At 42.3% G+C, this 16,278-nt stretch overlaps 1 long non-coding RNA gene across 1 annotated transcript in view; it reads right to left on the minus strand.

The window, feature by feature from the left end:
* Positions 1-2,992: 2,992 nt before the first annotated feature.
* The window catches only part of LOC132403476 (uncharacterized), a 63,655-nt gene continuing 50,369 nt past the window's right edge, over positions 2,993-16,278 (minus strand). Inside the window, exon 3 of the long non-coding RNA XR_009515267.1 lies at positions 2,993-3,324. This is a non-coding gene — a long non-coding RNA (uncharacterized LOC132403476). The remainder of the gene's footprint in view (positions 3,325-16,278) is intronic.

A 16,278-nucleotide genomic window follows, 5' to 3' on the forward strand; every position in this document is an offset into this window, starting at 1 on the left:
TGCTGCTGACATGTTTGAGATTGGAGAGGAGCTGTGAATAAATGCCACAGTGGAAATAATTCAGGGAAAAATGGTTCTGGTCGGTGGGCGACCACATAATAATGAACAATCTATAAAGAAATGGGAAAAGCATTAGAAATAACGTCAGGGGAGTTAGTTGTTTTATAATGGGGGAGTGATGTAGATGATTCAATGAGGTTTACAGATGTAATTACCTTGTAATCACTGGGGATATGAACTACTTGAAACATGCTGTGGAAACAAGAAAATCTTCATTGTTGTTTCATTCATTGTTTATTTCAAGATAGAGCACGGAGCAGACCCTTCTGTCCTTTTGAGCCACGCTATCCAGCAACCCCTCACAAACCTGAATGAACCCTAATCTAATCACAGCACAATTTACAATGAATGATTAACCTAACGGGTACATCTTTGGCCTGTGGGAGGAATCAAAATCAGGTTCCAATTCAGAAACTGGAAGATCCAGAGAAAACCCACGGATTCCACAGGGAGATCGTACAGAGCCTGCTTACAGAGGGTGCCAGGATTGAACTCCGAACTCTGACGTCCCAAGTTCTAACAGGGATGTGCTAACTACTACTCTACTGTGGTACCCTACCAGTAAACAGTTAGGGTAGTGGAATAATCTGCATTATGTTGAGGTGTCCCCTTGTTAGGAAGGGAAAGTCACTGAGTCGCTGGACTGGTTCAATTTTCATCGCAAGTTTTACTCCAGGAAGATTGCATTCCTCTTTTGGTTTGCCTCTCCTGAAGAAGATATACACTCTGCATACTGGGGTGACCTAGGACAAGGGGCATAGTTTCTGAATAAGTGGTCACCTGTTCAGGATGGAGATGACTTAGAAGCTCTTCTCTCAGATGATTATGAATTTCTGGAATTCTTACTCCTCAACAGCTGTGGAGATAAGAGTTTTTCATTCCATTAAAAATAGAATTTAAGGTGGTCAAGAGTTACGGAGAAAGGGGAATAAAGTGGTGTTGAGGCACAATAGGATCAGTTATAATCTTGTTGAATGCTGGAACAGGTTCGAGGGGCTGGTGGGCCTATTCCTGCTCCCCAAATTAATGATCAAAAATCTGCAGGTGTTGTAAATCTGAAATCAAATCAGAAATTGTTGGAACTATCTATTAACTGCTTTCCTTTTAGCAGAAGCTTCCTGGCCTGTGGAGATTTCCCATCTTTTTCCGTTTCGAATTCTACTTTTGTTTCTAATGTTCTGAGTGCAGCAGCCCACTTAGCAGATGGAAGCATAATTAGGTTTAAAGTCAGAATTGGTCAGGAAAAACAAAGAACAAAGTAAAGATGAAACGTTAGATTAATGAAATCTGAAAGTAACTGTAACCTAAATCAACTCCAATACTTAAGCACTATAGGAAATGTGATTGTTCTGGAAAACAAAAGCTGAAAGCCTGTTGGTAACCTCCTCATGTAGTGGTTCTAGCATGTGGCACAATAATAGGCAGTAATCCCAGGAATGCTGTGCACTTACTGTATGTAGCACTGCTGAGTGATGTTATACCTGCACCTTTGGAAAGGGAGATCATCTCCTGAACACTGGAAGTAGCTACATAGCTTGGGGTGTGTTTGTAACTATTAGACTTACTTGGGATTTCAAAGTTCAATGTACATTTATTATCACAGTACGTATATTATATTGAGATTTGTCTTCTTATAGACAGCCACAAAACAAGGAAACACAATTGAATCTATAAAAGACGAAGCCTCCACCAAACATCAAATGGGCAGAGAGAAAAAAAAACAAATCATGCAAGCAAGTGAAGTAAGCAGATAATATTGAGAATTGAAATTCATGGAAGTGAGTATACAGTCGCGAAGCCAATCGTCGCCGCAGCTGCTCCAGGAGCCCGTTTGTTGCAGGCAACAGAGTCAGGTCATTGTAAGATGAGTAGACCTCACGGAGCAGTGAGCTGAACACTGGCCCATCCCTGACACCCTGACCCTTTCCACTTATCTTGACTCTGTGCAGTAGCACTCCCCTAATGCAGCCAGTTAGAATGTTCTCCACAGTATATCTGCGGAAATTCGACAGTTTCTTTGGTGGAGTACCAAATCTCCTCACACTTATAGTGCCAAAGACGTGACTCCTTATTCATTTTCACAATTGCTTTCTGACATGCTGAGTTCCTTCAGAATTTTGTGTCTGTTGCTCAAGATTTCTGGCATCTGCTGTAGCTTATTTCAATCCTATGCTGTCCGTATCAGACCAGACGGTGATGCAGTCAGTTAGGATACTCTCTATGAGTGTGAGGAGTTACCCGGTTCAATGTTGTCAATGGTGTGGAATGCCTCTGGTTCCAATTTGCATAAGGCAATCAAAAAGCACACAATTAGGCACAAGTGATTCTGAAAGAAATGCCATGGCTGAATGACTGGGTGACTGTGTTTGGAGGGGTATATTGAAGGCAGAGATTCAGAAATAAACATAGGGATGCATCAATGTAAGTCCAAGTAGAAGCAATCCAATATGAGTTAAGTTTATTGACAGAAAGCAAAGCCTGCAGAAACATCAAATGTGTGGGGTAAAAATGAAAAGAGATGCGAATGGTTAAGAGAGTCAGAGTTATTTAGGTTACAAAGACCTGAATTGCTGTGCACAAGATATTTTGGTGGCTTACTAAAATAGAACTCATGACCTGTGTGCAATAAAATAGATCTAATTTAATTTTCTGGCAGTAATATCAATTCAGCTTTCTCTCTGACAGTGCGGCATTGAAAGTGCTACAGCACTAGACACATATAAAAGTGCAATATTTTCCTTTCTGCAGAAGACCAGCAGTATTGTATTATGTGGCAGGGGATATTTCCAAATTGTGAAATAAATGACCCAATGAGAGACTGCAATGGTGTTCAATTCTATTGTCACCTCCTCGGTGATGGGTTTACGAGGATACGTGCCAGCTGTGCTTTTTATTTCATTTGCACAACAAGTGAATCGACAGCTGAGACCATTTGCTTTCACTATCTCCTTTTTTTTGGTTTTCCAGAAAACACTGAAAAGAATCTCAGCAGGAAAAGGCTGCTCCATATATCCACATACGGGCAACACAAATAGCATAGCAGTTAACGTGATGTAATTAAATCCTGTGCATTCCAGAGTTTGGAGTTCATTTCCAGAATCGTCCTCCCTGTAGAATGGGTGCGTTCTCCCTGGGTGTTCCAGTTTCCTCCCACAGTCCAAAGTCACTCCGGGAAGGTCGTCGTAAATAGTTTGTGATTTGGTTAGGATTAAGTTAGGAGTTGGGGGTTGCTGGGGCCAAAAAGGCCTACTTCACACGGTCTCACTAAATAAATAAACAAACATTGAATTAACAATAAAACAACCTCTAATTGCACCATACTGTGGTAATTTTACGTTTTGCACGGTACTGTTTGGCTGGTGGGGTGGAAATACGTCTCTACCAAAGGCGGTATAAGGTGCCGCTTCCCTCTGCTGGTCTGCAGGTCACCTTTGGGCAAGGTGTAGCACCTCAGGGTCATGTGAAGCCATGGGAGCAGGAGGTGGATGGTCGTATGAGCAGCTGGGGCATATCACAAGTCCTGGTTATGCGACCACTGACGTCAGGCAGACAATCTCTGAAGCATATTGGTAATGGCTGGGGTCACCCATCTTGTAAAGACACTGCCCAGAAGAAGGCAATGGCAAACCACTTCTGTAGAAAAATTTGCCAAGAACAATCATGCTCAAGGAAATACCACAATCACCCATATCATACGACATCACAAAATGAACAAATGAATCAAGCAGACATTTAGAACTGTTACAGTATATAAAAAGCATTTTATGACCCTTCTAATGATGAGAATTGTGTTTCTGCAGTGTCCTTGACTTTAGCTTGGAACTCCACAGAGTAGCATTTCAACATGTAATAAATTATTCTTAATGATACTGAATATGTGTAATTTATTTGTCTACATTTCCTTATGGTCCTTTTCCACTCTCTTAATTCAGTCTTTGTTTTACTCTGTATCATTTTATTGTGTCTGATTTGCCCCTAATTTCTCCTTTGCCACAGAGTCATAGAACAGAACTTATTTATTGCCTGTTACATCACTGGTGTTTAGGGCAGCAAGAAAGGTCCTACGTCTCTGGCGGTGTTCAGGGCTTCCTTGATGATGTCAGTAGCTTCTCAGTTTTCACTACTGTCAGTCACGCAAGTCTTAGGTGGAGACTTACTCTGGAGAATAGTGTCAAACTGCCTTGAGCTGAACCCCTGAACCTGCAGGACCAGATGACCACTCTTAGTCTGGCCTTTAGCCTTTGACCTGTTTGGCATGGGTGACCCTGCCAAGAACCGAAGCATAAAGCCCTGACTCCAGCCAGCATAGCAATCCGGGTTATTAAGGCATGCAAGCCTCCAAACCCGACAGCAAAGTTGTGGTACTCTTGGAGGCATAGAAAATTACAGCACCAAAGAGTCCCTTCGGCCCAGCTATTCTGTGTCGAACTATAGCTCTCCATACCCGTACTATCCATGTAGCTATCCAAACTTCTCTTAATCCTAGAACTAGAGCTCACATGCACCACATCCACTGGCTGTCCACACTCTCACCACCCTCTGAGTGAAGAACTTTCCCCTCATTTTCCCCTTAAACTTTTCACCATTCTGCCTTTTCAGTCATCTATTTTTTCTCAGTCTATAAATATCTCTGGTTTAAGAGTTGGATTGTTTGTCCCACTGCTTTCCAAGGTCCCAGATGCCCCAGAGACCTGGTCATACATTTATCAGTGTATGAAGTCAGAATACCTGATGACTAATAAGTCTTCAAATAGCCTTTGAAAACCAAGACCAGCTCCTGGCCTTCATGTGAGGCTTAGCTACTGAGATCAGTGGAACCGTTTCTTTTAAACCAGTCTGGTCAGCCATGGTTGGCAACTCACATGGTAGGAAAACCCTGATCTCAAACTTCCACTACCTTGTGGCTATACCTACTCATGGGAAAGACTTCTGGAGTAAACCCAGAGGGAAAAATCTGGAGCTGGTCCCTAAGGTAGTCCTATGTTGAGTTCAATGCTGACTGGCATCTCCTGTAACACTGCTGGTATGGAACGGCATTGGTTTCTGCTGTTCCTTTGGATACATCAGCAATGTGGAGAGCAGAAGCCTGCTACATGGGCAACAGCTTGGTCTCAACATCGTACTGCCCTGGTGTGTGTATTGGCTTGCATATCACGCAGGCAGCTAGGATGCAACACCTATGGTTGATCCCGACCTATTGAGGTACTCAATAAGCCCTGACCTAATCTCCAATATCAATACTTTTTGCCACAAAATTCAGGTCAGTAAGATGCCCCTCTTTCCAGGTTTGGTCTTTATTTCTTAAATACTTATCTCTTGATATCAATAATTTCTCAAAACAATAAATTCCTACCAATCTCTGTTTCACATCGCAGTTAACTCATTGGTTTAGTTCTTAGCATTTGGCTTGTTCCACATATAGACAATAGACAATAGACAATAGGTGCAGAAGTAGACCATTTGGCCCTTCGAGCCTGCACCGCCATTTTGAGATCATGGCTGATCAATTACTATCAATACCCTGTTCCTGCCTTGTCCCCATATCCCTTGATTCCCCTATCCATAAGATACCTATCTAGCTCCTTCTTGAAAGCATCCAGAGAATTGGCCTCCACTACCTTCCGAGGCAGTGCATTCCCGACCCCCACAACTCTCTGGAAGAAGAAGTTTTTCCTTAACTCTGTCCTAAATGACCTACCCCTTATTCTCAAACCATGCCCTCTGGTACTGGACTCTCCCAGCATCTGGAACATATTTCCTGCCTCTATCTTGTCCAATCCCTTAATAATCTTATATGTTTCAATCAGATCCCCTCTCAATCTCCTTAATTCCAGTGTGTACAAGCCCAGTCTCTCTAACCTTTCTGCGTAAGACAGTCCAGACATCCCAGGAATTAACCTCGTGAATCTACGCTGCACTTCCTCTACAGCCAGGATGTCCTTCCTTAACCCTGGAGACCAAAACTGTACACAATACTCCAGGTGTGGTCTCACCAGGGCTCTATACAAATGCAAGAAGATTTCCTTGCTCTTGTACTCAATTCCCTTTGTAATAAAGGCCAACATTCCATTAGCCTTCTTCACTGCCTGCTGCACTTGCTCATTCACCTTCAGTGACTGATGAACAAGGACTCCGAGATCTCTTTGTATTTCTCCCTTACCCAACTCTACACCATTCAGATAATAATCTGCCTTTCTGTTCTTACTCCCAAAGTGGATAACCTCACACTTATTCACATTAAACGCCATCTGCCAAGTATCTGCCCATTCACCCAGCCTATCCAAGTCACCCTGAATTCTCCTAACATCCTCATCACATGTCACACTGCCACCCAGCTTAGTATCATCAGCAAATTTGCTGATGTTATTTTTTATGCCTTCATCCAAATCGTTAACGTAAGTGGTAAACAGCTGTGGTCCCAATACCGAGCCCTGTGGCACCCCACTAGTCACCACCTGCCATTCTGAGAAACACACATTCACCGCTACCCTTTGCTTTCTATCTGCCAACCAGTTTTCTATCTATATCAATGCCTTCCCCCCGATGCCCTGAGCTTTGATTTTACCCACCAATCTCTTATGTGGGACCTTATCAAATGCCTTCTGAAAATTGAGGTACACTACATCCACTGGATCTCCCTCCGCTAACTTCCTGGTTACATCCTCAAAAAACTCCAACAGATTAGTCAAGCATGATGTACCCTTGGTAAATCCATGCTGGTATGGCCCAATCCTATCACTGCTATCTAGATATGCCACTATTTCATCCTTAATATTGGACTCTAGCATCTTTCCCACCACCGATGTCAGGCTGACAGGTCGATAGTTCTCTGTTTACTCCCTCCCTCCTTTCTTAAAAAAGTGGGATAACATTAGCCATTCTCCAATCCTCAGGAACTGATCCTGAATCTAAGGAACATTGGAAAATGATTACCAATGCATCCGCAATTTCCAGGGCCACCTCCTTTAGTACCCTAGGATGCAGACCATCTGGACCTGGGGATTTGTCAGCTTCAGTCCCATCAGTCTTCTCATCACCGTTTCCTTCCGAATGTCAATCTGTTTCATTTCCTCTGTTACCCTATGTCCTTGGCCCATCCATACATCTGGGAGATTGCTTGTGTCTTCCTTAGTGAAAACAGATCTAAAGTACTCATTAAATTCTTCTGCCATTTCTCTGTTTCCCATAACAATTTCACCCAATTCATTCTTCAAGGGCCCAACATTGTTCTTAACTATCTTCTTTCTCTTCACATACCTAAAAAGGCTTTTGCTATCTTCCTTTATATACCTGGCTAGCTTGCGTTCGTACCTCATTTTTTCTCCCCCTATTGCCTTTTTAGTTAAGTTCTGTTGTTCCTTAAAAACTTCCCAATCATCTGTCCTCCCACTCACCTTAGCTCTATCATATTTCCTTTTTTTTAATGCTAAGCAATCTCTGACTTCCTTTGTCAACCACTGTGGCCCCTTTCCCCCCTTTGAATCCTTCCTTCTCTGGGGGATGAACTGATTTTGCACCTTGTGCTTTATTCCCAAGAATACCTGCCATTGCTGTTCCACTGTCTTTTCTGCTAGGCTATCTGTCCAGTCAATTTTGGCCAGCTCCTCCCTCATGGCTCCGTAGTTTCCCCTGTTCATCCTCAACACTGACACCTCCGAGCTGCCGTTATCCTTCTCAAATTGCAGATAAAAGCTTATCATATTATGATCACTACCTCCTAATGGCTCCTTTACTTCAAGATCGCTTATCAAATCCTGTTCATTACATAACACTAAATCCAGAATAGCCTTGTCCCTGGTCGGCTCTCGTACAAGCTGTTCCAAGAATGCATCCCGTAGGCACTCTACAAACTCCCTATCCTGTGGTCCAGCACCAACCTGATTCTCCCAGTTCACCTGCATGTTGAAATCCCCCATAACTACTGCGACATTACCTTTGCCACATGCCAATGTTAACTCCCTATTCAACTTGCACCCAATATCCATGTTACTGTTTGGTGGCCTGTAGACAACACCTATTTGGGTCCTTTTGCCCTTACTGTTCCTCGGTTCTATCCACACAGATTCTACTTCTCCTGACCCAATGTCCCCCCTTGCAAAGGACTGAATCTCATTCCTCACCAACAGGGCCACCCCACCCCCTCTGCCAACATTTCTGTCCCTACGATAGCACGTATACCCTTGTACATTCATTTCCCAGGTTTCATCTCCCTGCAGCCATGTCTCCGTTATCCCAACAACATCATAGTTACACATTTGCACCTGGGCTTCAAGCTCATCCGCCTTATTTCTGACACTTCGTACATTCAGATATAGAATTTTTAACCCATTTCTCCTCTCTCTGTTTGAATCGCTGCCTATTGTGCTTAACCCAGCTCGCTGAACTCCCATCGGGCTATATGCCCCTAGAATTTTGTTGTCCTTCCTAAATTTACTTATTCTTTCAACACATTTAACTCCATGTTCCGTCAGACCATCCCTCTGTACACGAGTCCTCCTTATCACTTGTTCCACCCCACCTTCCTCTACTACACACTTAATATTCCGGAACAGTGTAGTCCCCACCTGCCCTTTATTCTTCCTGTCACTATCCTCCCTCACATTCTGGATCCCTGCCCCCTGCAAATTTAGTTTAACCCCCCCCAAGAAGCACTAGCAAACTTCCCTGCAAGAATGTTAGTACCACTCCAGTTCAGGTGTAAACCGTCCCTTCGGAACAGATCCCACCTTCCCTGGAACAAAGCCCAATTATCTACAAACCTGAAGCCCTCCCTCCTGCACCATCCTCTCAGCCACGTATTAATCTTTATAATCCTTCTGTTCCTTGCCTCACTCGCACGTGGCACAGGTGGCAATCCTGAGATTGTTACCCTGGAGGTCCTGCTCTTCAGCTTCGCACCTAACTCCCTGAACTCCCTACGCAGGACCCCCTCAATCATCCTACCCACGTCATTGGTCCCTACATGGACCACAACATCTGGATTCTTGCCCTCCCTCTCGAGAATAACCTGCACCCGATCTGAGATGTCTCGGACCCTGGCACCAGGGAGGCAACATACCATCCGAGACTCCCGATCTTCCCCACAAAATCTCCTATCCGCCCCCCTGACTATAGAATCCCCTATCACTACCGCTCTCTTCTCTTCCCTCCTCCCCTTTCTAGTCAAGGGTCCAACCTCAGTGCCAGAGACAGGACCACTGCAGCTTGTTCCTGGTAGGTCATCCCCACCAACAGTATACAGCTGGAGAACATTTAAAAAATGACTCAGTCCTTTTATAAGTATGATTTTCTATTATTCAAATTTATTCAAAGGAAACAAAACCAACAAAATAGTCCCTTCTTCTACTTATAAAATAAATAACCCCAAGGTTGGGAACATCTGGGTAAGATAGTCAGAATCTTTTCACCTAGCTGGAAAGTCAAATACCACAGGGCAAAGCTTTAAGATGAGAGAGGGAATGTTTAAAGGAGAGTTACAAGACTTTTTTTTTGTTACACAGAGAGCGGTAAATATATGGAACGTAGTGGTAGAGTCTGATACTGTTTGTTTGTTACGTACCAAAATGTTGTATGACATGAGAGCTCAAGGTCTTTCCATGACCATGATTATTCTTGCCAAACTTTTCTACAGAAGTGGTTTACAATTGGGCAGTATTTTTATAAGATGGGTGACTACAGCCATTATCAATACTCTTCAGAGTTTCTTGCCGTCAATGGTCGCATAACCAGGACTTGTGATATACCCCAGCTGCTCATACGACCTGCTCCCGTGACTTCACATGACCCTGATCAGAGGGGGCTAAGCAGGTGCTACGCCTTGTCCAAGGGTGACCTGTAGACTTGTGGAGGGAAGGAACACCTACACCTCCTTTGGTAGAGCTGTATCTTCACCCTGTCACCTGACTTTTACATACAGTATCCTAACAATGGATCAAGATATTGAATTAGTCAGTAATTATGACCAGGTATTCCATGCACATTACAAGTTCATCAGATTCCAAATTCTACTGTCATTTTCCTGGCTGCTATACAATTTTATGGCAGCACAAATTACTCAAGATCCAATTGGGTTTTCTTCTATTTGGTCTGTTACTCAGTTTACTTGGCCATTTCTTGATATGTTGGCACTTCTCTCTCCAGGCATGCATGGCAAAGGGACAGAAACTTATTCATTCTTGGATGCATTAAATACACAATGAAATATTCCATGTGCACATAAATCTTCATTTTGTGTCTCTAGTGCAGAACTTTAGAACTGGCATTCAAAGCTACCCTAAATCTGAGACAGTTCCACATCTGTAAGAACTGACTTCACCATGCTTACTATGAACGAAGAGAATAAACACTTAAAATGATAATTTCAGGTCATTTAATTTGACTTTGCTATATTACCATATTTTTATTAATATTTCAACAGTTCTTCTGTCCGATGACATAGAACATAGAAATTTACAGCACATTACAGGTCCTTCAGCCCATATCATTGTGCCAACCACGTAACCTTCTCTAGAAACTGCCTAGAAATTCCCTAGCACATAGCCCACTATTTTTCTAAGCTCCATGTACCTATCTAAGAGGATCTTAAAAGACCCTATTGTATCCACTTCCACCACCACCAACGGCAGTGTATTCCACGCATCCACTATTCTCTATGTGAAAAACTTACCTCTGACGTCCCCTCAGTACCTATTTCCAAGCACCTTAAAACAATGCCTCCTCTTGTTAGCCATTTCATCCCAGGGAAAAAGCCTCTGGCTATCCACACAATCAAAGCCCCTCATCATCGTATATACCTCTATCAGGTCACCTCTCATCCTCTGTCACTCCACGGAGAAAAAGTCAAGTTCACTCAACCTACACTCATATGTTATGCCCTCCAATCCTGGCAACATCCTTGTAAATCTCCTCTGCACTCTCTCTATAGTATCCACTTCTTTCCTGTCATGGGGTGACCAGAACTGAACACAGTACTCCAAGTGGGTTTGCTTCTATTCCTATGGTCTTATGAATTATTTCTTGAAATAATTCATAAGACCATAAGGAATAGAAGCAGAATTAGGCCATTCAGCTCATTGAGCTTGCTCCACCATTTAATAATGGCTGATATGTTTTCCCTCTCAGTTCCGTTCTCTTGCCTTCTCCCCGTAGCCTTTGATATCCTTATTATTAAGCACCTACACAAAGTGCAGTGGCCCAGGCCAGGGCACCTCCAGTCAGGAGAGAGGTAATGAAGGCCATTTTTCCGCTCTCCCAAGGAAACTGGGATGGATGGAGTTCAAACGCTAATGAGCATTGGGTGAGGAAGCGGAAGAACCGGGTTACCATCGGATCTCTCTGGGGTTGGAAGGTGTGCTGGCTCTGCAGCATGACTGACTGGTCATCCTGAGTGACTTCGGCCTCCTCCTTGCGAAAGTTGATGCACGACAACCTGGAGATCTCGAATCTCCAGGTTTTGTCTGGAAATCCTCTCACTGTGGCCCGCCACAGCGGATAAAAGATTCTAATACCCTGCTGTATCCGTGTTGGCTCAATCGTACTGTGACGAGAGTCCTTGACAAGGATGGTTTGGACCCAAATGCTGGAGAGTCCGAAGCAAGGATCGAGATAAAGTACCAAACTGGCTTGAGAACTGAGCACAAAACAAATGCTAGACGATTTTTGGGCTTACGCTTGAGCGCCAAACATCAGCTCAGGTGCTTTTAAAATACAAATTCTTTGCACCTAAAGCATGATCACCAATGAACGGGACCATCCTGGATCCTTAAAAGGGCAGCGCCAGCTATCCATACTCCAGAGAGTTACCCCGTCTAAATCCCAGAAGCTGGCCCGGTTGGGAGCATCTCGCAACAAAACTAGTATAAATTGGAGCAAAATATCGACCCATGTTGCTGAATCACTGCTGAGGTATATCCTGGGACAAGAGGGCACAGACTCAGGATAAAAGGGCATCAATTTAAAACAGAGATGCACAGAGCTTTCTTTAGCCAGAGGGTGATGAATTTGTGGAAGTTGTTACCACAGCCATCTGTGGAGGTCAGATCGTTGGGAGTATTTAAAGCAGAGATTGATAGGTTCTTGATTCGACACTGCATCACAGGTTATGGGGAGAAGGCCGGGGAGTGAGACTGAGGAGGGGAAAATAGGATTAGTCAGAGCAGAGTCAGTGGGCCAAATGGCCTAATTCTGCTCCTATGTCTTATGGTCTTATGCTTTGGGACACCTCATCAGTGATATAACTTGAGGTCACTGGGTGTTTCAGATCTTTCAACATCAGACACTCTCACCCAGTGACTCAACCATGTTTGATCAGGCCCCGGCTTGTGTCTCAGAAGCATTGGTCCATGGGTCACACCTCTTGATCCACGGCCATCTGGAGGCTTGCTCAGCAGCCTCTGTGACAGTCCTGAGGGCTCTTTTCTATGCAGCCCCCATAATGCCATGGAGAGAGTAGGATATCCAAAGCGAGCAGCCATCTGCTAACTTATTTAACAAGAATTTCAAAGTGCTTACATTGTCTTTTGATCTTTCTTTATGAGACCTTTGATATTACATTTATGCTTTACTTCCAGTTATGTGCTCAGTCCTTTCAACCTACATCCTTCCTCACTGAATTATCAACGTTTTAACTATGTGTCAATGTCAGGTTTCGCCAGATCTAAGTGCACCATTCGGAAGATACACTGGGGAGCTGGATGTATAAAAAATTCTGTCTGTATTTGGGCAGGGAACTGACTACATTGGCAGTTCATGTCAGGGTGGTATTGCTAACTTACATTTTAATCTCATCTTCGTGTGTGAATCGAGGATGTATGAATGAATGGAACTTCTTCAATTGTAACAACAGGTTCAGCAATACAGCTCACCACCCATTACTGGTCCGACATATTGGTTCATGGCCTCCTCTTGTGCCATGATGAGGCCAAACTCAGGGTGCAGGAACAACACCTTATACTCTGTCAAGGTAGCATCCAACCTGATGTCATAAATATTGATTTCTCCTTCTGATTAAAAAATCATTCCCTTCCCCTCCCCTCAGCTTCTATTCCCCACACTGGTCCCTTGGATCTTGTAACCAGCCTATCAATTCCCCTTGGATTCCCTGCTCCTTCCCTTTCTCCTGTGGTCCACTCTCCTCTCCTTTTTGATTCCTTCTCCTCAAATTGTTTATTTCAATTTGTAAGATGGCAGTAATACCAAAATGAGGGTTATGGTGACATGTGTAAGGAAGTATGTTCCTTTGCTGCAGTCTCTGGCTGTGCTGTGTTACCTTCAGAATCAGTTATTCTAAAACTCTCCAAGTCAGCCTGCTCCTTTTTTGACCTCTTATGAACTCTTCCCATTCCCTATCATTCATTCACTTGTTCTCACTGATATTCACTGCTTTTTAAATTTGTATTTTTTGTTGAATTTTTTTCAACATCTTACACTCTACTTTGGCCACCTGAGAGATCTTTGATTCATTTGACCACCTCTCATTTCTGGATTTTTTTTAATCTTCCTCAAAATAAACTAATTCCAGTCTTTCCAGAATTCCTCCCTAAAATTTCTCCATTTTATCTTTCTACCTTCATAGCAACCCTTTACTTCATGAGGAGTGTGCAAAGATTTGGCATGACATCTAAAACTTTGACAAACTTCAATAGAAGAGTAGTAAATAATGTATTGAGTGGCTGCATCATACCCTGGTATCAAAACAATGCCTTAAACAGAAAATCCTACAAAAAGTATTGCATGTGCCCCCATCCATCACAGGCAAAGTCCTCCCAACTGTTGGGCACATCTACATAGAGTGTTGTTCCATGAAAGCCATATCCATCACCTCGGTCATGCTCTCTTCTCACTGCTGCCATCAGGAAGGAGGTACAGGAGCCTCAGGACCATGACACCAGGTTCAGGAACAGTTATTACCCCTCAACCATGAGGCTCTTGAACCAGAGGGGATAGCTTCACTTGCCCCATCATTGAAATGTTCCCACAACCCATGGACCACTTTCATGACTCTTCATCTCATAACAATACTTACTATTTTATTTATTTATTATTATTTATTTTGTACTTGTTCACGTTGCTATCTTTTGCACACTAATTGTCCACCCTGTTGAGAGCAGTCTTTCATTAATTCTATAACAGTTATTGGATTTACAGTGCATGCCCACAAGAAAATGAATCTCAGTGTTGTGATGATATATAGGTACTTTGATATTAAACTTACTTTGAAGTTTGAACTTTTCATAAAACTTAGCTGTTAGTCAGCTGACCTAATACTGTAGTGGCATAATGTTAAATCTTATCTAACAACATAATTGCAAAGTACCATGTGACATTATTTACTATTCTATTAAAGACGGTACCTAAATGCAATTTGTTGGTGTTTGACAGTAAGAGTGGATGAATGGATCAAATTCCTAATTTATATCAGTATTAGGGAATAGACATTTCCTGAGTTCAATGAGCCTCAAACAACATTCCTTCCAATTTGTAAAGACAAGTGTGTCCAAAATTCTTGTGCTGTGAAATTTTTTGCTCGTGTCAACATGTGCGCACAAAATAACTTCTTCAATAAATAAGCCAGTTCTAAAATCTGCAGACAAATCATCACAAACTCCACGTTGTCAACACCGCCCGCATCAGAAACCAAAAAAGGAAATGTGATTGTGTGTGATCATGAAATACTTAACATGGCAACGACATAGAGGGTGACAACCTTTGTGCACAGTTTAAATTTCTTTGCGTGCTAGCAGAAAAAGATGCGTGCACGCGCTTACGTGCACACCTTGGAGGGAACATTGGCCTCAGAACAATACACATTCACTTTGCAACATTTGATATTATGCTCATAATTTACTTCAGAACCAAGCCTTAAGTGGTCTGTCTTTCTTCCCATATTGTCACAGCATTCACTGAGATGTGAAATGCTTATCCCCATCCACTGCGAGCATCACAGCAATTTACCTCAGAGACTGAGCCCAAACTGCCTGCTCCTGGCTTTGAGTTTATGGACTCAATTTCATTCTGAATGCTGATGCTCACTTCATTGTTCATTGCAGAAGAATCTCAAGGTTGTATAATTTATACATACTTTGATAAAAAAAATACTTTGAACTTTGTGTATTTAATTTTTAAATAATATTTGAGTAATCTTATCTGATAAAGCATTCCTGTTCATTTCATTAATTCATTACAGATTATATATATATATAAATATGTGAATTGCATACGTCATCATGCTACCACATGATACGTGTGCAGCTTGCTTAAAGTAAACACAAAGTTAGACCCACATTTCAGACTCCTGTATCTTTCTTTGAATTAGCTTAATGTTTACAAAATAAAACACCCTTAATTTTTCATATTGATAATGGATTAACTGTTTCAAATGTCATAAATGGAGATGAATTGACATTAAATAATAATCAGGCAAAATGATGTAAGTTCAAGCAACATGAGATAGTTAAGAAATAGAAAATCTCCAAGAAAGATCCTTAAAATATCATTGAAGATCTCCAAGATCTCATTGAAACCTATCAGACATTGAAAACCTCAATAGAATGAATGTGGAGAGGATGTTTCCTAAAGTAGAGGAGTCTAGAACCAGAGGGAACACCCTTGGAATAAAGGAACATCCATTTAGAACAGAGCGGAGAAGGAATTTCTTTCACCAGCAGGTGGTAAATGTGTGGAATTCAATGCCACAAACAGCTGTAGAAGCTGAGTCATTAAGTATATATAAGATGGAGGTTGATAGTTTCTTGATTAGTCAAGGTCTCAAAGGTTACAGTGAGAAGGCAAGAGAACGGGGTTGAGAGGGATAATAAGTCAGTCATGACGGAATGGCAGGACAGCCGAGTGGCCGAAATCTGTTCCTCTGCCTTATGGTCTTTTGGTCTAAAACAAATCACCTTCACATCCAAATTGATCCTGTTCTTATTTTCAACATTCATGGTACTTCCAAAACATTTTACAATCGATAACTTACAAATTATCGGGCCACATGCTGGCCACTTTGTCGTTATTGATTATTGATCATCTTATAATTGAAATGCCACAGAGAATTTGCAGTTTTGCATTCTGCCACAATGTACATTAATCTCATTACACGTCACTGCCTGGTTAATTATCAGCTGATTCTGGTTTTAAGCAGAACCCAATTCCAAAATTCTGTGAACATGAGTAAAATTATTTAGTGCCTTCCCAATAAATTATTTAACTTGCCCATGA

The sequence above is a fragment of the Hypanus sabinus genome, chromosome 13 (genome assembly GCF_030144855.1).
Source record: "Hypanus sabinus isolate sHypSab1 chromosome 13, sHypSab1.hap1, whole genome shotgun sequence".
Classification (NCBI taxonomy): Eukaryota; Metazoa; Chordata; class Chondrichthyes; order Myliobatiformes; family Dasyatidae; genus Hypanus; species Hypanus sabinus.